The sequence below is a fragment of the Microtus oregoni genome, unplaced genomic scaffold (assembly GCF_018167655.1).
Source record: "Microtus oregoni isolate MIOR12 unplaced genomic scaffold, Mior012 000048F_ref0000485, whole genome shotgun sequence".
Lineage (NCBI taxonomy): Eukaryota > Metazoa > Chordata > Mammalia > Rodentia > Cricetidae > Microtus > Microtus oregoni.
Genome location: NW_024543222.1, coordinates 15,370,443 through 15,396,787, shown reverse-complemented (window position 1 = coordinate 15,396,787; position 26,345 = coordinate 15,370,443). Strand labels below are relative to the sequence as shown.

At 40.2% G+C, this 26,345-nt stretch overlaps 1 protein-coding gene across 7 annotated transcripts in view; it reads right to left on the bottom strand.

The window, feature by feature from the left end:
- Kansl1 (KAT8 regulatory NSL complex subunit 1) overlaps window positions 1-26,345 on the bottom strand; it is a 122,872-nt gene that overhangs the window by 79,346 nt on the left and 17,181 nt on the right. For 4 of the 7 annotated variants that reach the window (XM_041635735.1, XM_041635739.1, XM_041635740.1 and 1 more), the window contains exon 1: window positions 20,547-20,680. The exons of 1 other annotated variant lie outside the window; for it this stretch is intronic. The gene's annotated coding sequence lies outside the window, so the exon portion shown is untranslated. Of the gene's footprint in view, window positions 1-1,021; window positions 1,108-16,418; window positions 16,518-20,546; window positions 20,681-26,345 lie in introns of those variants that run through there. 2 more of the 7 variants (XM_041635738.1, XM_041635737.1) reach the window with 2 other exon arrangements.

Sequence of the window (26,345 nt, the reverse complement as noted above, 5' to 3'; positions counted from 1 at the left end):
TTAACTACAGGTTGAATATTGTCAAAAATAAAAGTCTCATTCTGAAATAATCACAGATCTTTGTCAGGTAGTGGTGGCACATGCCTTTAATCCCAGCACTCTGGGGGCAGAAGCAAGAAGATCTGAGTCTGAGGCCAGCCTAAACTACAGCATGAGTTCTACGATAGCCAGGGCTACACAGAGAAACAATGCCTTGAAAATCCAAAAAGGGGATGGGGGCAGGAAGAAAAAGAAAACCTCTTTAAATGTTAAATTATTAGATTTAATGACCATATAAGATGAATACCCAGTAATAAGAGAAAAGAAAATTTCTTATTCTCATTAAAAAAAAAAAAAAGTTATGCCAAGTCTTAAGGATCTGTGTTATTTTTCTGCCTGGGAATCTAGCTTTCATAAACTTCCTCACAAATTTACATTGTTATTACCAAGCTAGCTACAACATGATGTAACATCAATTTGCTTCATTTTCTTTTCTTTCAGATAGCACATAGTATCTTTTCTACTGGGCTATTTCTCAGCGCAAATCTGTGTCTTCAAATTAATAGTCCAACATAACCCCGTCTCCTTTACCCAAAAACACATCAAAAGAAATTACACTCTTCACTTCTCTAGAATAGCTTCCATCACCACTGCACTCCAGGAAAGTGAACCAGTAATGCCATTATCAAATTATTATTAAATCAACAGTCCCATTCTGACTTTCTTCTAAGCATTAATTAGGTAGTGTTAACTTTCTTGAAATTTCCTTTCCTGATATCCTTAGCATTGTAATTCTAACCTCTTCTTCCTTTTGAACCTCTTAAAATGTTGGTACTGCCCAAGATTTCTTTCTTTTGCCTTCTCCCTGAATTCACTTACTTAGCAACAACTACTAGTATAAGAACCACTTACTCTCAGAAAAAAATTCTGAGGGGCACTCATTAACTTTCTAATCCTCTCAATCTTGGAAGTTCAGAATTCACTTTCTTCTTTCAATGAACTTTTTCCTTTCTTGTCCTAGCTCATTTTCTTAGTGACATACCTCAATTAACTGCTGCTTCTTCATTCCCGATTCATCTATCTGGGTCTGGAAGCAAAAGGAAACCTATATAAAGGGCTACATCAGCTACCCCTAAAAGCACAATCTCTGTACCGCTGAAGATCTCAAAATACATGCCCCGCCCCTCAATTATTTGGTTGCTGTTGCTGGTGTATGTGTATACTGGTGCTTGTAGGCACACTTATGCCCACAGTGTGAGTGTAGCCCATTAGAAAACTTTTATCAACTGGCTGTCTCCTTCCACAGTAGATTCTAGACACGGAATTCAGGTCATCAGACTGCAAGTGCACTTTTACGTACTGAGCTGTCTCACCAGCCTTGAAAGACCATTTTGAAGGCCAATTTTTCCACAATAATACTAAAACATCATTTGCCTTAAAAAAAAAAAAGAATATAATGGGGACTAGAGATGGCAGTTAAGAGTAATGTCTGCTCTTCTAGGACCGAGGTTCAATTACTAGCACTCACATGGCATCTCACAATTACAACTCAAGCACCCAGGGTTTTGACACCCTCATAAACAGACATACACAGGCAAAATACCAACACTAAAAATCATTAAAAAATAATAATTTATTTTTATATTTATTTTTGGATGGGGGTGTGTGTGCATACTACAGCACACCTATAGACGTCAGAGGGCAATGTGCAGGATTTGGTTCTCTCATTGTACCACGTGGGACCAAGCAATGGCATGCAGGCCATTAAGTGCCTTAAGCTCACTGAGCCATCTCTACTGGCCCTGCCCTTTACAGACTGTGTTAAACATTTGCAATCAGAGTCCAAAAACAAAGATAAGTGAAACTGCTGGTATTTTAGAACAAATCAAGACAATAGCACCAAACAATTCAAGTAGTCACAGTATTCCTCATTTGTACCTTAAAAACTAACGCGATCCACATTAAGATGTTCTTGGGGCTGGTTAGATGGCTCAGCAAGATGCCCACCACCAAAACCGACCATTTGTGTTTATAAGCGATTCCTTTAAGTAGTCCTGTTTTCCAGACATGCACTACAGCATGAGCCTATCTACAAACAGTGTAAAAAAATTAACTATCAGTAGATTTTTAAAAGATGTTCTTGATATAATTTTAAAACTATTAATTTTCAATAATTACATCATTTACCTTTCCCTTACTGCCCTCTAAATCCTCCCAAAAAAAAAAAAAACCCTCCTTGCTCTTTTTTCAAAATTCATGGCCTTTTTATTTTTTGTTACATTTATAAATATAACCAGCTCAGTCTACATGTTACTTTGTATTCAGGGCTGACCATTTTTGTATGGGGTAACAAATTGGTGTGGGCTCCCAGGATTTTATTAACTCTTGACTCCCAAGCGCATTTTTGATAGTCTGTGTTGAAAGGGAAAATATGTGTAAAAAATTTCAGCTTTATAAAATCTCAGGAAAAACTCTTTCCCATCTTAAAATCTTTATTTTTTGAATATTCTGTATGCATGTATTATCTGTGCACCACAGTGTGTTATTGGTGCCTGAGGAATTCAGGAGAAGGCACTGGATTTCCTAGAACTGGAGTTATGGATGGTAGTGAACCACTATATAAACACTGGAAATAGAACACCAATCCTCTGGAAGAGTTAAGAGTTATCTGTGTGCTCTTAACCACCAAGGTGTAGTGATATTTTGTTTGTTTTATCAAATAAAGCTTGCCTGAAGATCAGAGTGCAAAGGTAAGCCACCAGAGGTCAGGGGTGGTGGTTCACACCTTTAATCCTAGTACTTGGGTGTCCCAAACCTTTAATCCCAGCCCTATTGAGGTGGAAACAGGAAGAAATAATGGCTAGACAGGGAGAGGAATATAAAGCGGGAGACGACAGGATTCCCCCCTTTGGTCTGAACATTGGTAGAGGTAAAAGGTCTCTCTAGTGGCTGCACCCTCTGTTTCTCTGATCTTTCAGCATTAACCCCATACCTGACTCCAGGTTTTCATTATTAAGAACAATTAGAATTCGTGCTACACCAAGTCATTTCTCCAGCCCCACCACTGTTACTTTTAAGTTGTCAAGTTGAACCAGCCTTCTTTTCAGAATACCATCTTTTTATAAAGATTTATTTTTATGTGTATGAATATTTTTCCTTCATATATGCATAAATTTATGTATGTGTGTGTACTGTATGCATGACTCATGCCAGAGAAGGTCAGAAGACAGCAAGGAATTCCCTAGAACTGGATCACTGAGTTGTCATATGGGTACTGGAAACTCTTTGCTGCTCAGCCATCTCTCCAGCCCATGGAATACTATCATTATGTCACAAAACAGATAGATGAACAATGACTAGTCAAACCAGTACAAAGCACAGCAACATAGCCTGGATACCTCAAGATGGAGTGTTTGATGCCTAAATGAGATACTTAGCTAGACCATACCTTAAAAAACCTGGGTCATTAGCAAATTTCTTTATAAAATGAACAAAGTAAAACTCACTTCAAGGAAAATCACTAATATTTGCTGGCAATGATAAAAATCAGGGCTTTCCAGTATTTCAAAAAACTGTACAGAGAACCATGAGCTTTAACCAACTTAAAAACATTAGTTGTGGCGTCTACATGAATTTCTGTTAAGTTTCAACACTTAGAAGCTCTGTGAGTGACCAAGTGTTACAATTTTGTTAGAAAACTCATATATGGGGCTGGAGAGATAGCTCAGAGGTTAAGAGCATTGCCTGCTCTTCCAAAGGTCCTGAGTTCAATTCCCAGCAACCACATGGTGGCTCACAACCATCTGTAATGGGGTCTGGTGCCCTCTTCTGGCCTTCAGGCATACACACAGACAGAATATTGTATACATAATAAAAAAATAATAATAGTAATAATAAAGTTTGTCTCTATAAAAAAAAAGAAAACTCACATATGTGTAAAATCAACTGCAAGACAAAAGATTTTAATGTAACAGAGTATAAAAACTGAACTGATTACTCAGGGATTGAGACAAATTCTCACACAGCCTAGCCTCCTACTTGAAGGAGTTCCTTCTCCCTCTGCCTTCCCAGTGCTGAAGTTACAGACAATACCACCATCAGATTCTCAGTAACTTTAAAAGTGAAAATAGAGTCTTGAGACCATGAAGTTTCTATTCACTAAACTAATCCTCCTACCAAAAGAGAGGAATAACTTCCAATTTGAGCAAGTATTCCAAGTGAGCAGGTTTGGGGTCACATCATGGCCTGTTATCAATTACTTAACTATTCTGTTCCATCAACTTCATCTACTTATAGACCTATACCACCTACCTTTTAAGACTGCTGTGATGATTACAAAAGACATTTTCATTTACTTAGCCTATTCATCACCATTTATGCCCCAGTAATGCTTAAGCATGCATGGACAGCCCATTTATGGCAGTTCTCCAGTTGTTCTTATCCTGGGTAGTCCCAGATGCTCGTGTTACTGTCAAGCCCAAGGTTTCACCTTTATGCTGTCTATCCAGCATTTTGGGGGCCTATTACCTGGCCAATATTTGATTATCAACACAAAGGTTAATATGTAAGAAATAAATTCACTGGGTGTGGTAATGCACACCTTTCATCCCAGCACTCAAAGAGACAGAGATAGGCAGATCTCTTGTGAGTTTGAGGTCAACCTCCTCTTTACATAGTGAGTTCCAGGCCAGCCAGGGCTACAAAGACCCTGTGTTAATAAGAAATAAATTTGTGTGCACATGTGGGAATGGGTAGAATGACCACAGAAGACAGAAGAGGACATCAGATCCTCTAGAGCTGGAGTTTCTAGCAACTGGGTGGTTGCTAGAAATTCAGGTCCTCAGGGAGAGAAGCAAGTGTCCTCAGCCACTAAGCCATCTCTCTAGTTCACATAAGACTTTTTGCATGCCCAAGTGTGCATGTGCATTGAGTGTGTGTATAAAACAAAGAATCTATTATATCATCATTATACTAAGTACTCATGCACGTAAGAAGAAATCACCAAAACATTGGATATGGAGCTTAACAAATTTGCTTCATTAATTACAATTGCCATAAAATACATTTACTACCGGGTAGTGGTGGCACACGCCTTTAATCCCAGCACTTGGGAGGCAGAGACAGGCAGATCTCTGAGTTCGAGGCCAGCCTGGTCTACAAGAGCTAGTTCCAGGACAGCCAGGGCTGTTACACAAAGAAACTCTGTCTCAGGGAGAGGGGAAAAAAACCACTACAATTTAAGACTGTTTTCTTACTTTATTTTTAATGTATCAATTTTTTAAAAAAAAATTTGTAGTGGGCTTTCATAAATGGAAGCAGGAGGACCAGAAGTTCAAGGCCAACCTCTATTACGAAGAAAGTCTAAGTTCAGTCACAATTACAGAAGAATTTGCCTTAAAAACTAAAATTAATTTTTTAAAACTTTTTTTGTGTATGAGTGCTTTGCTTCATGGTAGGTGTACCACAGGCATGTCTATTCTCAGAAGTCATAACAGGATATCAGATTCCCTGGAACTGGAGTTACAGCTGCTGTGAGGCACCATGTAGGTGCAGGGGAACCTAATTCATGTCTGCTGCAGGAGCAAGGAGGACCCTTAACCATAGACCCAACTCTCCAGCCACCAAAATTAGATTAAATTAAAAAAGAATGAGTAATGAGATGACCAAAGAATTTAAATTATTAACTATTCATATAAAGAAATATATGCAACATGGAATAACAATGCTATCTGTATTTACTGATATAAAAATATTGTTAAACAAAAATAAGCACTACACAACTTAGAAGTCCCATTTTGTTTTATAAGATAGGTAGTGAAATTTTGTCCTTTGTAATGGCTACATCATAAAAGAGTATTAATTATCAATAAAAGAGAGACAGAAAATAAGAGAAAAAAGTTTTAGGAAGTCAAAAATATGAGTAAAGCGAAACATGCACACTTTTCTTCCTTTTTTTAAATCAAGACACAGTCTCAACTATGTAACTATGACTGTCCTATAACTCACTATGTAGACCAGGCTGGCCTTGAACTCACATAAATCAGCCTACTTCTACCTCACAAGTGCTAGGATTAAAGGCATGTGCCACTATACCCAGCAACCATAGTATACTTTCTTAAAGTTAACAAACAGTGAAATGTTAATGAAAACAATCACAGCAATCTCAATCTTACAAATCCCCAAAAGCGCGACTTAACAATCCAAAACCAAAAGACAGCTCAGAGTTCATTCCTAGAACCAATGTAAAGGTGGAAGGAGAGAACCAACTCCACAAGATTGTCCTCTAACCTCCACACGCACAATGTGGATCACGTGTGCCCACAAGCCCCCCCAATATACAAATACAGTAAGCTTTTTAATTAAAGGAGAAAAAGGAGACCAGAAATCCTTTAATAAACAAAACAAAGTCTGTTAAATTTGGGGCTGCAGAAATGACTTATTGGTCAAAAGCACTAGCTGCTCTTCCAGGACTTGAGTTTGATTCCCCACACCCACATCTCACAATCATCTAACTCTAGCTCCAGGAAATCCAATACCCTCTCTTCTGATCTCCACATGTATCCAAGTGAGGCATAGACATACATGCAAGCAAAACATTCACACATACTTTAAGCTTATGATAAAGCACTTGTCTTCAAAGAAATCAAGGCATGTGGGCTGGAGAGGACCAGGGTTCAATTTCCAGCAACCACACAGCAAACAGCTCACAAATGCCTGTAACTCCAGTTCCAGTATATTTACGGCTGAGATTATATTTTCCAATTTATTGATGGAGTTAATAAATTCCAGTCTAATGTATGTTTAGTTTTAGCTAATCAAGTAGAATACAATCTGACAAGAACAGATGGCTCAGATGGGCACTGGGATGGGAGGCAGAAGCAGAGGCAGGCAGATCTCTATTCCAGGACAGTCAAGGCTATACAGTGAGACCCTGTCTCAGAAAAAAACAACAACAAAGAACTGTGTAGTACCTGACTATGTAGTACCTGCTGACACTGATATAATTAATTTTGTGAATTGAGCTTGCATAAACAAAAGGATCACCAAAATCAAGGTATTTTAGCTAAAGGAGAGCTGGATAATAGTTTCTCAATTCCAAAGCAATATTTTAAAGACAGGAAGATGAAAATTCATTCAGAAAACATTTTGGGAGGGCTGACAAGATGGTTCAGACAATTAAGGAGTGGGCTTAAGCCTAACCACCTAAATTTGATCTCAGAACCCACATGGTAAAAGTAGAGAACATAACTCCTATGGGTAATCCTCTGGTCTCTACTCATAGACTGTGGCACACATGCACACAGACATATACAAGCATACATAAACACATGCAAAAAGTTTCAATTAAAAAACTTACAATCTACTAATACCATGGACAGCATCGTTCTGAGGAACTAAGACTGGATGGTGTTAGTTACATGGTTCTGTGTTGTGTTGTGATTCTATCACTCTTACTTGTGATAAAGTTCCAAAAGCAAACTAAAAATCAAGTGGCACTTGGAAAACAAAAATATATGCCCAGAGGGCAATTTCTCAACCATAGCATTACTAACATCTTGGATTGGAAATTTTTGGCATGGTGGAAATGAAGGACAATTCTATGCAAAGCAAAATATCTGACAGAATCTCCAATTTAATAGATGCCAGTAGTACCTTCTGCGGGAGGGGGGAGGGCACGGCTCAGACTGTCAAGTGCACCCCCAATGACAGCAAAGCAAAACCACAACTCCCTAAGAACTTTTAGCTAGACGTGAAGTTTTCTCTTCCCACTGCACTTCTGAGTAATATAAGTCAGAACCTACATATAAATACTTCATTTTTATTCCTTTTATAACCCTAGTCAGCAACTCAGGTGAAGAAAACTTACCTGTAAACATGTATTCCGAGGGGAAAAAAGAAAAAAAAAAAAAAAACCCAAGAAAAAAACATGCACTTGAAGAGACCCAAGCAGAAGGCTTAAGGCCATCTGGCTAGCCATTGAGGCAAGTATTACAATCAACCAAACTTATACTGGAAATAAAAGCAAAAATCAAATAAGAAAATCCTACTGTCCCTAACAAGACTTCTACTAATGGAATTTTCAACATTACCTCATTACACAAAGCAAAATTTTAAAAAAATAAAGCTAAAAAGAACACTTTTTAAGCACAGGAAGGTTAAAAAAGCATATATAAAGCTGGCAAGATTTTGGCTGAGCTCTAAATCTAAACATCGTTAAAAGTTCAGTATGGAGGGCTGGAGAGATGACTCAGAGGTTAAGAGCATTGCTTGCTCTTCCAAAGGTCCTGAGTTCAATTCCCAGCAACCACATGGTGGCTCACAACCATCTGTAATGGGGTCTGGTGCCCTCTTCTGGCCTGCAGGCATACACACAGACAGAATATTGTATGCATAATAAATAAATAAATAAATAAATAAATAAGTAAATATATTAAAAAAAAAGTTCAGTATGGAAACTTTTACAAGGACAGAGCCGGGCAGTGGTGGCGCACGCCTTTAATCCCAGCACTCAGGAGGCAGAGGCAGGTGGATCTCTGTGTGTTTGAGGCCAGCCCGGTCTACAAGAGCTAGTTCCAGGACAGGCTCCAAAGCTACAGAGAAACCCTGTCTCGAACCCCCCCCCCCACACACACACAAAAAGAAAACACAAGAACAAGAAAATGGTGATGTCTTTTCTAGTGAGAGGCTCTAGGAAACCACAGGACATACCAACACAGTTAATATAAAGAATGTTCTTGAATATTTAGCATATTAATAGAGAAGGCAATTTTAAAAAAGAAAAGGCAATTTTTTTAAAACATTGGGAAAGTACTTTGATGTGGGACCATGAATGGCCAACATTTACTCAGGCTTAAGATAACCAGATTACCATTAAGTTTCTCAAATGTAAGCTGAGTTCTGAGAGAAATCAGTTGGATAGACGGATTACAAGTTAAAATAGAAAAAAAAAGTCTAGAGATCAAGCATTAATGACTAAAACAATGCAATGAAAACATCTAAGATTGTCATCAATGATGTGGGATGTCCTTCTGTCTATGAGTTGCTTTTACTAGTTAATGAATAAAGCTACTTTGGCTTACGGCAGGGCAGAATATAGCCAGACTGGAAGACATATACAGAGAGAGTAGGCAAAGTCACAGAGACATTACAAAGCTGCCGAAGGAGACAGATGTCATGCAGCTGCCCAAGAAGCAGGAGGTAACAAACCACGAGCCTCATTGTAAATATAAAATAATAAAGAATATGTTAATTTAAGATATAAGAGTTAGCTAGAAATACGCCTGAGCCATCGGCCAAACAGCTTTGTAATTAATAGTTTCTGTGTGATTATTCGGGCCTGGGCAGCCAAGAAATGAACAAGCAGTCTCTGTTTACAATCAAAGTAAAATACTCTCAAAGCTTAAACTGGGAAGGTGAAGGGGCTGAAGTCTACATAAAAGTCAAATATATGGTATATATAAAAGTGTGATATTTACAAAGACAACATACATAGAAAGTTCTCTCTATCCATCCCAATGTCACCTTCTTTATGATCAAATTCTTTCACTGATTATTTCTCAGGCTCAGATTTGGCAAATCCTCTCTATTACTAACCCTATCAGTGCAGCCCAAGTCCTCACCAACTCACACCTAGGTCAGCATAACAGTTTCCTGTTATTTCGGTAGTGAAAACTATGGTTTACTTTTTTTTTTTAAGAGTGATTTGTTTTTATTTTATGTGCATTGGTGTTTCACCTGCATTTATGCCTGGGTGAAGAGTGTCATATTCTCTGGAACTGCAGTTACAGACAGTTCTGAGTTACCATGTAGGTGCTAAGAATTGAATCCCGGTTCTCCAAAGAGCAGACAGTGCTCTTAACCACTGAGCCATCTCTCCAGTCCCCTATGCTGTACTTCTTATCGCCTTACTTCCATACTCTTGAAGTTGCTATATTCTTTTCCTCACAAGTTCAAATTCTTCAAAATGAAACTTAAAAATAAGCATCAGAACAAGTATACTGCAGGATATCATGGACCTAGAAACTTCCACCCCACAGACTTACTACCTCTACCTGAAAGACCTTTCTGTCTTTTTAGTCCAAAACATCATCTCCAGAAACTCCATAGAATTTCTCTTCCAAATGTTCCAACTGCCAATTTATTAAGTCTAAGAAAAACAGAATTCCTTCACAGTTTTCTTTTTATCCGATTATCACCTTTATCTAGATAGTATAATCATTAAGTACTATCATGGAGACAGTTCCTAGGCATGCCTTCAAATACAAACTAGTTTTGTTAAAAATCTAATTAAATGACAGAGAGAACTTGGGAGATGACCCAAAGAGCAGCTGGAATAAATCAGATGATATACTATAGTTTCAGAAAACAGCAACAGCAACAGTGATCACTCTGATCAAGTAACTAGAAGCAACACCACAGGACACCCCTCTCCCCCAAATACATCTTTTGGTCTTCAGAGAGAGAGAGTTTCTCTGTGTAGCCTTGGCTGTCCTGGAACTAGCTCTGTAGACCAGGACTGTCTCGAACTCAAAAGATCTGCTTCACTCTGCTTCCCAAGTGCTAGGATTAAAGGTGTGTGTGCACCACCTCCCAGTAGTAGTCTAATAAAAATATATGCATATATACTGTGGAATGTGCTAAAGAAGAACAAAGTATTTTTAAAATGTGGGTCGAGCCACCTTAATACTTTCCTATGGTAACAACTGAGCCTCTTACCTAAAAATGTGTCATAATTACTAAGGGTATGGTAACTAGAAGATAGGTCATGAACAAGGCTGTTCATGGGGCCAGAGAGAAGGCTCAGCAGGCTTACTACCAAACCTGACTTCTTCAATTTGATACCTGGAGTAGAACGGTGGAAGCAGAGATCCAACTTTCTTTTTTTTGGGTTTTTGTTTTTGAGACAGGGTTTCTCTGTAGCTTTGGAGCCTATCCTGGAACTAGCTCGTATAGACCAGGCTAGCCTTGAACTCACAGAGATCCGCCTGCCTCTGCCTCCTGAGTGCTGGGATTAAAAGCATGTACCACCACTGCCCGGCAGAGATCCATCTTTCACAAGTGGTCCTCTGACCTTCTTCCCCCCACCTCCACAAGAAGACATGTACGGAATCTTACATGCTTTTTTAAAAATTTATTTATTATGTATATATAGTGTTCTGCATGCGTATCTGCCTGCACTCCAGAAGGGGACACCAGATCTCATTACAGGTGGTGGTGAGCCACCATGTGGTTGCTTGGACTTGAACTCAGGACCTCTGGAAGAGCAACCAGTGCTCTTAACCGCTGAGCCATCTCTCCAGCCCAGTCCTCTGACTTTCACAGCCGGGAAGCATGCACACCCACATGCCTACATACACACAGAGAAATAAATATAAAATGTTAAACTGCTATTTACTAACAATAAATGTTCTTTTACTATGTCTGCCAATGTTGTTTTACATATAGTCTTACTTAATCTTCACAGTAACTCTGTTCAGTAAACCTACAGTCCTTATTTTATAGTGAGGAAAACCTAATGTTTCAAGATAAGTAATTTGCCCAAGGTCACACTAAGTTGTACAACCACAATCTGGCTAAAGAGTTATTTTTTTTTAAATCCATGTATATATGGGTATACCTATTGCTTGTAGGCCTAAGGAAGCACAAAAGGGTGTCAGATCCTCCAAGTTCCAGACAGTTGTGAGCAGTCTCATATTGGTGCTAGGAACCAAGCTCCAGTCCTCCAGAAGAACAGGAAATGCTCTTAACAGCTGAACCATCTCTAGCCCCGGGCTCATGCTTACACGTTTACAACTTTATACTAAACAGAGTTCAAGGCTAGGTTTAAAATGGAAGGTTTAACATGGAAGGGCCTTAACTGCTTGACATTAAAACTTGAATTTTAATTTTTAGAGGAAAGTCAATGAGAACACGAAACTCTGTTATTTCCAATATATATTTATTAAAATATATATCAAATATTTTACTAAACACCTACAAAGGATAACAAGACCCAATAAAGGAAAACACATTAAGAGACTCAGACACAGACAGAGAAGTAGTCAAGGTAGGTTTTGCACAGGAACAGGTCTAAGTAGAATTCAGCATTACACAAACAAATGCAAACAAGCATACAGATAGAGAAAAAAATTCCATTCCATCATCAAACTCAAAACTAATTTCTGTCCTTCAATAAATATTCTTTATTCAAATGAATTGTGATTTCAATCAGTGGTTTACGTTCTAACCAACACCTCATTACATGTCTACTAATGTCAAGTCTAAACCACAGGAAGAATAAGACACTAAAAATTGTACAACCTCATTAATGCTAAAAATAAGATATAAATTAGGTGTAAAAACAGATTTCCGTGTTTTGTCTTAAGGAGTAAGGAAAGTTTCTAAGACAGAAACATTCTGAATGATTCTAAGAGTGGGTAGTTTACTCCACTTCATGCAGACACCGAGTTCGAAACTCATAGGCTCAAGGACCCTGAAAGTATTGCAATAGATACACAATCTGTTTACCCCACTTTCCCAGAAGACACTTGAGCTGAACAAGTGGGTCAAAAACCAACTCCATCCTGAAACAAAGAAGCAGTGTAGGACAATCTAAATTTTTATAAGCAAAGTGAGAAGGTGTTCCGTGGGAAGAATGATCAGCACGTTCACCGTAACTCTAGTGACACTGGACTTACTTCAGACCCTCATTAGGTACAATAATTAAGGCAGTAGCAGTAATAATCTCCAGCTCTTCATCCTTCTATCCATTCTCAACAAGTCTCCAATCTTGCCTATACATATCAACAGCAAGAAAGGGAAGGAGGAAGATCAGTTTATGGGATGCTTAGATGAATAATAAATTCCAAATTCTCTACTCCCTTAGCATTCAACATTATCTGAAGCTCTCTACATTCTGCCCTCACTTCACTCATCAGAACAGGCTATATCTCCTGCTCCTCCTTTATGTTTACCCATTCTACCATTTCAAGGTTCAGCTCCAAATTACAAAGTCATGCAAGTATCCCTCCTTCCTTCGAGGCTGAGTTAGCGCTCTCTCCCTCCAGCCTCATAATCTGTACTACCTTGACACTCTGAGCAATAAATAGCAGTCAGTATAATATAAACACAGATTTCATCTCATCACTCATTAGGCTATGTATTTCTTAAATAGACAATATGGTTTGTGTTAAATCTATTTCCTACAAGCAGCACAGTGCCAGCAGACCAATACATCCTAAGTAACCCAAGTGTTTACACTGAAGAATAAAATGTAGATCCACTAGAAGAAAGTTAATGGAAATGTCTGATCATGAGGTGATACAATCTAATAAGTTATTTACCAACTGAACAGAGGGTAAACCTCATCAATCTCAAGTTCCACTCATTCATATAGCCAACTACCTATACCCAGATTGGAAAGCTTAAGACAAGGAGGTTTCACTACATGGTCCTGGTCTGTATGGAACTCACAGAAAACTGCTTGTTTCTGCCTTCTAAATGCTGGGATTAGAATCTGTTTCACAATCATTTGGAAAAATTTTTAACTATATTAAAATTAAATTTGGCTACATTATACTTTGAAGGCAATGTCTACCAAATCTTAAATGCAATTACTCAAACTTTTTATCTAGCAACTATATACTTCTAGGAATCTACCCAACAGAAGTACTTTTATTGGTGCAGAAGATATATGTAATCTTTTCAATGAACTGTAATATTTTAAAAAAAGTTTAAATTTTAAAAATATAAAACCATCTAAGAAGTATGATCCAATTTATGCATGTTTAAGACATAGAAACAAAGAAAGAAAAGAATGTGAGAAAAATTTAAGATTTGTCTGTGCACACCCATAAAGGCCAAAGGGCAGCACTGGATTTCCTGGAGAAGGGCTTACAGGTGGTTGTGAGGCCACCTGGCATACATGCTGAAAACCAAACTTCAGGCTTCTGCAAAAAACAGGAAGTACTCTTAAACGGCACCCCCGCATCTCTCCAGCCCCAGAATGCTTTTTTTTCAAGGATGATTATAGAGTCAAACTATTAACAGTGTTTATCTATTTCTACACTATCATGAATTCAAATTCCTTACCAGTCTTTAGCTCACAGACGGAAACACACAGAGCCTTTATCTCTAACAAACTTGGTGGTTTTGAACAGTCATAAAATTAGAGACTTCTTGAAGAGCCCAAGGATATTAAAAAAGAAAAGGGTTATTCTCCAGGATTCAAAATCAAATTCCAGAATTCCACCAAAACCTATTTTATCCCTTCAAATTGAATTAATGATTAAAAACATTTTCCAAGCTGGTTGGTGGTGGCTCACGTCTTTAATCCCAGCACTTGGGAGGGAAAGACAGGGAGATCTCCGAGTTCGAGGCCAACCTGGTCTATAGAGTGAGTTCCAGGACAGCTAGGTCTACATGGAGAAACCTTGTCCTGTTAAAACAAAGAAACTTCTCCAATACCAGAGAATTGTTAAAAATTAATACTATTAGCCTTCTTTTGTTCCATTGAATTACTACCTAAAAACAAAACAAAAAGCCTGAATTACATACAAATATACGTATACACATATATTTGAGGTCTTCATATAGTCCCTATTCTCCACATAAAAACAGCGTAGAGAAACTTTCAAGACTTAAATATTTCTTTGTGCATATGTACATGGGTGTTGCTAGAGATCCCCCCTGCAGAACCTCACAAGTGCCAAACAAACAAACAAGCATTCTACCACTAAGTTACACTCCTGCCACACAATACACTTGCATTTATTTAAACATTCTATAAAATCCCTGCACTAGTAAACATCAGAAACTAGCCCTAACCCTCCTCTTCACTCTCTTGAAGTACTAACAAGTAGTCAATAAAGGCCAAACAGCAAATACTGAGAGAATCTGAGTTCTTATCTTAGCAAATTACTCAACCTTAAGAAAAACCTCAACATTCCCCCGCAACTGAATTTAATCAGGTTTGACCTTAAACTGCACTATTTTCTGGGTTTGTTTTTTTTTTTAAAAAAAGAAATTAAAAGGGGAGAGACCTTATTGTTTATGCCCCTGAAGCAACTTTTTCTAAAGATCAGAAACTAATATTTACATTTGTAACTAAAATCTCAGTTCAGAGTCCTGGTTCAAGTAATAATTGTTGGTAACAAAAATTACACTGAATTTAGCTCTACTTTACATTTAACAATGTCATCAATTAGAGAAGAAATTTACCTACAAAAACTTAGAACTAGCAGATCACCGCCTCAGGAGGCAGAGGCAGGCAGATCTCTGGGAGTTCGAGGCCAGCCTGGTCTACAGAGCAAGTTCCAGCACAGCCAGAGCTTACAGAGAAACCCTGTGTGTGTGTGGGGGGGGGGGGGGGGTAACAGGGATGGGGGGATGACAAACCAGACCTTAGAACTAGAATTTTAAAACAACAAATTCAGAGGCAATGATTACATAAATAATTCTTTGGCATAGTCATTCAAATGCTAAAATTCTACGAAGCTGGGGCGAAATCTTAGAAAAGCAGACTTGTGGAAAATAATTTTTATGTAGGGCATGTTGTCATACACCTATAAGCCCAGTACCCAGGAGACTGATGCAAGGTTCTTAAGTTAGCTGTAGTGAGTTGGAGGCCTGCCTAATAGACCATGTTTTGAAAAGCTCTGAGTCAGCATTACAGTTTAGCACCACCACCAAAAAACAAAACAAAAAAAAAAAAAAAACAACCTTTTTCTAAACAAGTAGCATTTGCCAAGCTATGGTAGCCAACACAGGATAAAGAGTTTAAAGGGGGAATAAAGAAATGGATTAGAGAGTTGCCAGTACCCATACCAGGCAATTCACAACCAACCTGCAACTCCAGTTGCAGGGGATCCGATGCCACTGGCCGCCAAGGCATCTACACTCCCTCTCAAAAAAACAAGCATACACATAACTAATAAAAATAAATCTTTTTTAAAACCTAAGAAAAAAAAACCTTAAAAGGTACCCCCTCACCTAGGTTCATAAAGGTTTAAAACAATCATTACAATCATTAAATTTTTCTTGCAGACTATCCCTGTTTGCTTTTCTTTCAAGACTGGGTCTCACTATGTAGTGCAGGCTGTCCTGGAACTTACTATGTAGACCAGGCAGGCTTCAAACTCAAGAAATTCACTTGCCTCTGCTCGTGCTATTTCACCTGGCTCCCAAGTTTATTTTTCATTCATGGGAAATTGGTTACCTCACCCTATCAAAATTTAGAAAAAATCTTAACATTTAAAAAAAAAAAGGTATCTATTCCAGCATTTGTGAGTACAAGCTTTTTGGTAAATCACAACTATTATCTAGGTAAGTTTTCCCAATAGCCTATATTCAAAAGCCAGACCTGTAGCTAAACACAAAAACAAATCCCAGAGTATTGTCTTCACTGTTAGCTTTGAAAGACCTGTCTTTGTATCCTTTCTTCATTTTAAATAAACCCCTACCTTCATTGGTTAGGCTGTTTTGGTCTCAGGAAGGATATTTTACATTAGTGTCCTTGTTCACAGACAGTGCAGGTGCCTCAATAGAAAAAAAATAATAAAGGACCCCGACACCTTGCCTGCAGACTGTTTAGTAAAAAACAGATTTGGATCATTTCCTTTACCTAAAAGAAAAACAAAAAATAACTTCTTTTTATTGTATTGCTTTTGAATTTTCTTTAAATCTACAATAAGAATAATTTTTCAATCTGAACATATTTATAGTTTCTAACCTAATAAATTCCATACTAGTTCACAGACACTAAAATATGTGCAAAACATGACCAGAGTGCATGAAGTAATTTGTCACACAAAGTAGGACTCTTATTGGTACTTCCCATTCCCCAAAGGTAAGCACAAAACTCAGATGGACAACTAAAGACAGCATGAATTAGGAAAGTCCTGTGAGTAGAGGCAGGAAGCAATATATCTGAATGCTACCTGTAGTCTGAGGACAGTTATCACTGTCACATACTTATCTATACTATTCTAAACAGGTCCTGGAACTGGAAGCAATATTTTATATATATATCATGCAAAATTTTTTCCAGAAAGTGACTTGCATTTCTGTGTCTTTTTTTTTTTTTTTTGGTTTTTCGAGACAGGGTTTCTCTGTGGCTTTGGAGCCTGTCCTGGAACTAGCTCTATAGACCAGGCTGGTCTCGAACTCACAGAGATCCGCCTGCCTCTGCCTCCCGAGTGCTGGGATTAAAGGCATGCGCCACCATCGCCTGGCTGCATTTCTGTGTCTTAACTGCCTCACTAGAAAGGCGGTGGAGAAGATGATCCCTAGGAACCCCCACCCAAAGAAGGTGAATAGGAAAAGGTAAAGATTCCCATTTAAACCCAAAACTTTCTATATACTGCATAGATTAACGTTTTAAAGAGGATCTTGAAAAAATTTTCCAAAATAAGGAAACAATTTCACTCACAACCACAACTACTCAATATTAAACTATCATTTAAAACAGGCATCACCAACCACAAAGGCCACATGCTTGTAGAATAAATGAAACAGGCCATATTAAACATACCAAACCTAAAATTTGTTCGCTTTAATAGTGATTAATGCTGGGTGTGGTAGTGCACCACCTTTCGTCTCAACAGAGAGAGGCGGGGCTCTGTGAGTTCGAGGCCGGCCTTTAGGACTGTTACAGAGAAACCCTGTCTTGAAAAACCACCACTACCACCAATCATCATCATCACCATCATCATCTGTGGTCAAACCAACAAAATTCAAGCTGGGCATAGTGGTGCACACCTTTAATCCTAGCACTATGGAAGCAGAGGCAGGTGGATCTCTGTGAGCTCGAGGCAGCCTGTTCTACACAGGGCTTGTTCCAGGACAGCCAGTGCTAAACAGAGAAACCCTAAAACAAAACCAAAAACCAAACAAGAACAACAAAATCCAGGGTCTGAACTATAGAAACAGTGATTACAGTGTAGCACTACTAGAGATGAAAAGATACTGGCAATGATTCAAGGAGAAAAAAATACAAGGTTCTTTCCTTCTCACCTTGATAAAAATTCACAAGTTAAACGTTTTCTAGAATTTTCCTCAACAGAATAATAAGTTATCAAAGAGTGCTCTGCAGATTTTAACATTATGGCAAAACATGAAAGACAGATACTAATGGTCTGAATAAGGTTTTTATGAAAGATGCAGCAACCCAATAATTCAGATTCCTATAGGTGGAAAGTCCAAAATCTGTAATATGTAACTGACGACTCTGATTATGTACAAAACAAACCATAAATATTTGCTTCACATATACTTGACTGTGGTAGTTATCAAAAATAAGTAAGTTCACCAGAATAAAGATGTTAAGAACTTATGTGACAAGCCGGGCGATGGTGGCGCACGCCTTTAATCCCAGCACTCGGGAGGCAGAGGTAGGCGGATCTCTGTGAGTTCGAGACCAGCCTGGTCTACAGAGCTAGTTCCAGGATAGGCTCCAAAGCTACAGAGAAACCCTATATCGAAAAACCAAAAAAAAAAAAAAAAGAACTTATGTGACAGCTGATATTCCCCAAGTAGTTCACATTTCAAAAGTAAAGTCAAACCACTCCAAGTTCTGAGATCACAACAAATCACAACACATATTCTAAAGGTCAAAAGATCTGTACACTCTGTTAGCTAAACCTGGTGGAAATCCAATTCAGAATTCCATGACTAAGGATCATTATCTCATACTTATAATACATTTTCAAAATTTCCAAGGGATGAGCATTTTTACCTTGCCTTATTTTTAGAACACATCACATTGCACCTATCACATGACATGATGTAACTGTTAGCAAAGAAAATGGTTCAATCCATTGATAACATACATGGCAGGAAAAACAGATCAATGATACCCAAGAATCACATTTCATATTTATTTTTTAAACTTAGTAACTTACAGGGAAGAAAATGTACTTTTGGATAATTAGAATTTATCCAATCCTGGGAAAACTGTCATGAGGAAATAGGAAACCTAGTAGCATGCTTCTAAAACAAGAATTACAAACAACTTCTCTATCAAAAAGGCAACAGAGAAACAATCAAAAGTATCCACTGTTGGGGGAAAAAGCCTCAACAGACAACACCTGCAATTAATTGAAAATTTTAAATTGGTGAGAGTATGTAAGACGAGGAACTAAGTACAGCCCATGGGAGAGGGGGAAGGGAAACACGCCCACTTTATGCCTTTGTAAATACTGGTACTTTAAATAACCTTGAAAAGAAAAACAAATACGTGAGGAAATACAAACTACAGACCATTCTAAGAAACAGAAGTCACTTAAATGTAACGATTGTCCTTACTTGAAAGTAGTTTTGAGAAGAAGTTCTGTAACTATATCATGATTATGCAAGGCAAGGATTATGTAATTTTATCGTTTATTTTAAAATGTTCTCGGAATGTATCAAAAAAAAACCCACAAAACACTAAAGCATTGTGATCTCTTCAATGGACAAAGGACCGCTTCCTTACCTACAGCTTAAAACATTAACATATACCCCCAAACAAACAAACAAACAAAAACCCACGATGATTGCTTGCCACGTGACGAAGGATATGGCAACACAAGGATTGTGAATGGAGGGGAGGGAAGCTAGGTTGGAGGACTAGCGAGATTTCTCTTAACTTTGGGGACTGCAGGATTCGGGTATCTCGATCCTTAAGGTACCAAATTCTAACCCCCAGGAGTTGTACAGCTAACACCCTCAAGTGCGGTTTTATTAATAGGTCACGGGAAAATGCTCCAGTGACCTCCAGGATAAAGGAGGAAAAAACAGGCGGAGGAAAGAGCAATTTAAAGTGGCGCCATCATGTCACCCCTTTTCCCCTAAGGCAATCAATAAGCAATAGTTAAGTAACGAGTTTCTCTAAAAATCCACTTTGGGATTCCAACATTGGAAAACAAAAGGATTTCTAGGTAAAACATAGGGGGGTAGGACTGTTTACAATATGGAAAACAATTATAAACTATTTGCTGAGAATCGAAAGACCGTCAGCCGGAAAACAGGCCCCCCCAAAAAAACAGTAAGATTCCAACTCAAAAACAAATGAATGCCTCTTCCTCTTTAGTTACAAAAAAAAAAAGTCTGCCTGAGTCTAGATCGAAAACGCAAATGACCTCAATATACAAGCAACAAAAATGTTAACAATCAGAGTTGTGATTCAAACCGTGAAACAGACGTACAAGACGTGTTCAAGCAAAGAAAGGCCTTTTGCAGTCAAGAGAAGTTCAAGGGAAGAGCAAGAGTTTGTTTTTGGTCTTTTTAAAATATATATGTATATATACGGAAATAAACCATGTTCTCTGGGCCGCCTTTTTAAATAGAACGCCAAAGGAAAGCCCGGCGAACGAGGCGGCAGCTGGTGGGGAAGGGCCCCCGCACACCCCCGCCCTTGGGGCGACTCCCAGCCCGGACCCGCAGCGGGGAAGCCCGGAGAGGCCATTTAAAGTTCCGGGGATTTTTCGTCCCCTGCCCTGCCTTTCTAGTTACAACTAACAAAGAGAGGGAGAAATGGGAGCCACAGGGAGAGCGAGGAGAAGGAGAAAGGGCAGCGGGAGGAGGAGGAAAGGAGCAGCAGCAGCACCTACCACGTGATGGAGGAGCGTAGCCCGGGCGGATTCGGCCCCACAAAATGGGCGCAGTTTGCAAACAGCCCCCCGGCCTGGGCGCCGAGGACCAGCGGGCGGAGGCGCGCGGCGGCGGCTCCGACCCGGCCCGCCGCTCTCCTCCCCCCCGGCGCCCGGAGCCGCCCTGACTTTCCGGGCGGGGGGGCGAGGCGAAGGGGGAGGGGAAGGCGGCGGCGGGGAGCGGCCGCTTTTTCTTCTCTTTTGAGCCCTTTCTCCGGCCTTCCTCCGTTCCGGCAGGTCTGGGCACGGTCGGGCACCGCAACCCCGGAGGGCGGGCGGGGGCAGAGGGTAAAGCCGCCCCCCCTGCCCCGCACAAACAAGCGCCACCGTCTGCAGCCCGCGCCCGCACCCCGACCGCCACCCCGGGCTCTTCTTCCCGGCCGGGGAGCGCGCTTCGGCCGCCCCCCAAGCCGCCGCGGCGAGACGAGTCGGCTTCGCTAAGGCGCTTGGTTCTCCCGCCGGCTCGGCGAGCGGTGGCGGTGGCGGCGGCGGCACTGGGAAAATGGCGGCCGAGCTCCTTTTCCCTCCCCCCCTTTAATCTGAAGCGGAGGGAGAATGGAGCGAGCAAGCGAGCGGGCGAGTGCCGGGGACACGGGGAGGAGGGACAGCAGCGCCTCCGCCGGCTGCGGCTGCGGCGGGCCGCTCCGCCCCGGCGCGCCGCCAGGGGGCGCCCGCCGCGCCGCCCCCGCGGGCTGCCAGGAGGCGCGGCCGCCGCCGCCTCAGTCATGGCTCCTCGCCGCGGCCGCTGCTTCTGCACCTCTGTTTGCGGAAGCCGGGGCCCGCTGCCTGGTACGTGCGGCAGCGGCACGCAGCACTGCGGCAAGCGGCGCGGGGCCCTCGCTCCGACCGAGGTGAGGCTAACCTGAGGCGCTGAAGCCGTCACGTTCCCTCCGCACCGGGGCTGGCGGTGCCGCGCGCCGGTATGAGGGGAGGGCGGACTGGCGCGGCAGAGCGAGAGGACGTGAGCGAAGAACTGTGTGTACAGTGAACGAAGGAAGCTGCTGCCGCCACACTACCCCAGGGCCAACCGTGCTCTGAGCGGGCAGGAAGCTCCCTGACCAGTGACGCGGTCCCTGCCACCCGCCCTTTGTCCTACACCCTGCTCTGTACACTGCAGCACACGGCTGGCTGCTAGCCCTAGCTCCACGCTCCGCAGCCGCCAAACCAAAAAATAAGCGGACGCCATTGCGCAGGCGCGAGCTACGGTCGACTCCGGGCTAGCCCGGGCAGGGGCAGCTGGGACCAGAGGGGAAGTGATGGCCCACCAGCGCCGGGCCCTCTGGGAACTGTAGTTTTCGTTAAGAAGCCCGCGTCTTGTTTTAGGTTTCGTGGTTTGCCAGATCCGCCAAAATAGGCAAAAAAGCATTCGTTACACAATGATATTTATGTTTCCTGCTACCAACAAATTAAAGTTCACTGCCCCGCTTAAACTTCATCAATGAACAACAAAAACAAACTTGCCATGTTCCTACCAGCATTGACTTAGAAGTGGTGGCACCTTATTCCTCATGACAACTAGTTTGTGGGCACGATATTGATTCTTTCCTCCCAAATAAGGTCTTAACATAAGATATTTGTTTTTCTGGATTTAAGAATCTCAGTATAATGCAAAGTGCCACATTACACAAAGTACAAATCTACCACACTTTAAAGCTAAAGATGCTAAAAATCAAATACCATAAAACTAGTTGCAACAACTAAATCACCAAACTCAGCAGATGAAAAGGATAAAGTCTATCAAAAAGGAAGATGCAAAATGCTCAATACTTTTTTTGTGTGGTTTACCAAAGCCAGTTTCCGGTGTTAGTGTCACTTAAGCGTCTCAGAGAAAAAAAAAAAACCCTTTAGTTACAGAGGTTTGTCAGCCCACAAAGTCACTAACTCACCAGGTTTCTGCCCAACATCTCCATCTATATTTCTCTTGAGTTTCCACCTGTATTCTTTTTTTAAAATTATACTCTCAAGCATAATCTTGGTTCTCAAATATACAGGAGGGCAGAATAGAGTCCTAACGTCAAATTACACATGGATAAACTGATGTATGTATGTATGTATGTATGTATATATATATATACATACATACATACATACATACATATCCAGAAAAGATCTTTAGTTTGGGCTTTTTAATTCAAAATCTAGGTAAGATTTATTTAACTATATACATATATGATATACACAAATATCCACATAAGTAGTAATGCTACAGAAGATGTTTATACATAATTCCAGGACCAACAGATGGCAAAAGAGAGCCCCAATCTAAAGATTATGAAATCCAAATTACAAGAATGGCAATACCAAACAAGGCAAAGCTTTCTTCAATGTATACTTAAATATTAGTGAAAGAAACTCATCACAACATGATCTTGCTACTATCCCAACTCTTAAAAACTTGATGATCTAGCTAGCCAGTTCATGGTGGCCCACTCCTTTAATTTTAGTACTAGGGAAGCAGAAGCAGGCAGATCTCTGAGTTCAAAGCTAGCCTGGTGTACATAGTTCCAGACCAGCTAGTACTACATAGTAAGATCTTGTTTCAAACAAACAAAATAAAGACATTTTTAACCTAACTTTTGGAATAGTCATAGTTGGACTGTCCAATTGGCCAAATATTTTACTGGTTATTAATTAGGACTGAACAAGAAGAGTGGAAGCCACCTAGGAAGACTCTGAAAGAACTGGGAGAAAGCCATCCATCTTAAAATAAAAAACTAGTACTCCTCCCCCCCACACACACACTAACACTTTAAACTGTTAAGTTATCTTACACCATTAAGATGCCACCAGCCTCAAAATAGGCAGAATGGATAGCTGGCATTGACTTTGGCCCTGATGACAGTTACATCATTGTAACAACTAATTCTGACATCTTGATGACTTCTGGACTTCCGGCTATATAAAAACAATATAATATTTGCTTTTTTTAAAAAAAATATTTATTTATTTATTATGTATACAATGTTCTGTCTGTGTGTATGCCTGCAGGCCAGAAGAGGGCACCAGACCTCACTACAGATGGTTGTGAGCAACCATGTGGTTGCTGGGAATTGAACTCAGGACCTTTGGAAGAGCAGGCAGTGCTCTTAACCTCTGAGCCATCTCTCCAGCCCCTAATATTTGCTTATTTAAACCAGCTGGAGTTACATTTCTCACACCTTAAGTTAATAACATAAGGATTTATTTCTAAAATTCTAGAGTATGCGCTCCAGGAGAACCTGTTCAAAAACAAAAAAAAAAAAGGTATAGTCTCTCTCCCCCCTCCTTTTTTTGTTTTGTTTTGTTTGTCAAAACAGAGTTTCTCTGTGTAGTCTTGGCTGTCCTGGAACTTGCTCTGTAGACCAGAATGGCCTCAAACTCACAGAGATCCATCTGCCTCTGCATTCTGAGTGCCTTCCTAGCTCAGTTTGGTAGAGCATGGGACTCTTTTTTTTTCTTTTTCTTTTAAATTTATTAGATTTTTTAAAAACTACCAATCCAAGTTCCCACTCCCTCCTCTCCTCCCTTTCCTTCCACACACCCTCCCACCCCATCCCCATCTAATCCTCAGAGAGGATAAGGCACATTGTTTTGTGGAAGGTCAAGGCCCTCCCAACTATATCTAGGCTGAACAACGTCTATATCCAAAGTGGTAACACACATCACTGCCTGACTTCTAGTGGCTTAGTTTCGCCCTTCTGATCTTTAGGCAAGCTTTATTTATTAAAACATAAATAAAGTATCACTGCACCACCTGGTTAGCTTTCCTTTTATAAATCCCAACTAAAAATCAAGACAATTTTCCTATTCATACTAATACCACAACTCCAGAATTACATAAATATACTCACTTCTAATATTCATAAAGAAAAAAATAAAGCTGGGCTTGGTGGTGGCACACACCTTTAATCCCAGCACTCAGGAGGGCAAAGGTAGGTGGATCTCTATTAGTTCTAGGCCAGCCTGGTCTACAAAGTAGACTCCAGGTCAGTCAGGGCCATTACAAAGAGAAACCATATCTCAAACAAACAAACAAACAAACAACTTCTAAAGCAACTTCATGATTTAACTATATTAGCAACTAAAACAGTAACATTCAAAACCCTAACTGTGAAAGCACTTCTAAATCTAGAAATAGCCTGGGAATAATTCAAAAGATAGCATTAAAATTCAACCCAAGCCATCACAATAGCACATTGTAATCTCAGCCATTCAGGAGTCTAATGCAGGAAAATCCTGAATTTGATGCCAGCCTGGGCCAGGAAGGGTTACTCCACATTGGCAGAGAGCTTACCTAGCAGGCACAAAATCCCAGCCAACCCGTCATTGCATACTCCAGACATGATGGCCAAACCTGTAATCCCAATACTTAGGTGGAGGAAGGCATTATCTTCTACAATACAGAATTAGTTCAAGGCCAGCAAGGGATACATGAAACCGTGTCTAAATAAGTCAATAAATAATTTTTCATAAGTTAGTTGCCAATTCAAAAAAAAACATAAAATCTGTTCTGATAGCATAGCAAACCTAGGGATTTTGAAAGGTGACATCATTCCCTCCAAATGAAAGGTGCATCATTCTAAGGCAGGGTCATTCCACCCCCAAACCCCACGTCCGTGTCTCTGTGTATGTTTCCGTGTTTGTGTTGGGGAAACACATTATCTATGTGAATGTACATAACCATAAGGAGGCCCAAGGAAGACTTCAGCTCTACTATGTTGCTTTACACTTATTTTTTGAGACAGGGTTTGAACCAAAGTTCACCCATTTTGGCTAGGCTAGTTAGCCACAAACTCTTGGATCTACCTGTTTCTGACCTCAGACAGACAGTGCATCACTTTTATGAGGATGCTAGGTGTTCAAACTGAGGTATTTGTGCTGGTACAACAAGTGCTCACTGAGCTATCTCTCCAACCTAACCATTCTTTCTAAAGCCACTGAATTTGGGGTTCTATGTATACATAAAAACATACATTGATAGAATAAGAAATTTCTAAAGCAGGGGGCTGGAGAGATGCCTCAGTGGCTAAGGGCACTAGCTGCTCTTCCAGAGTTCCTGAATTGAATTCCCAGCAACAACATGGTGACTCACAGCCACCTATAATGGGATTTGATGTCATCTGTCTGATTCCCTTTTCTGTCCTGCAAGCATACATGCATATAGAGCACTCATATACTAAATTAAAAAATCTGTATTTAAAAAAAAAAAAAAGGTCTGAGCCGGGCGATGGTGCTGCACGCCTTTAATCCCAGCACTCGGGAGGCAGAGGCAGGCGGATCTCTGTGAGTTCGACCAGCCTGGTCTACAGAGCTAATTCCAGGACAGGCTCCAAAGCCACAGAGAAACCCTGTCTCGAAAAACAAAAAAAAAAAAAAGGTCTGAAGCTACTGAATAAAAATAAATAAATAAATAAATAAATAAATAAAATAAAAAAAAAACCTTTAACACCAGTATCCAGAGGCAGAGGCAGGCAAACTCTTTGAGTTTGAGGCCAGTTTGGTCTACATAGCAAATTCCAGGATATCCAGAGCTATACAATAGAGTCCTTGCCTCAAGGGAAAAAAAAAGGGGAGAAAATTTGTTTGGGTATTAATTTAAACAAATATTTTAAGAAAATCAGCAATACTTCTGCCAAGATAAACAAAATTATGTAACAAAACACAAAACTGTTATCTTTTCCAAAACAGAGAAGTTTTCTGTTTATTGGTAATCATTAAGAGATTTTGTTCTTTGAGACAGGGTTTTCCCATGTAGGTCAGGCTAGCCTTGAGCTCATGAAC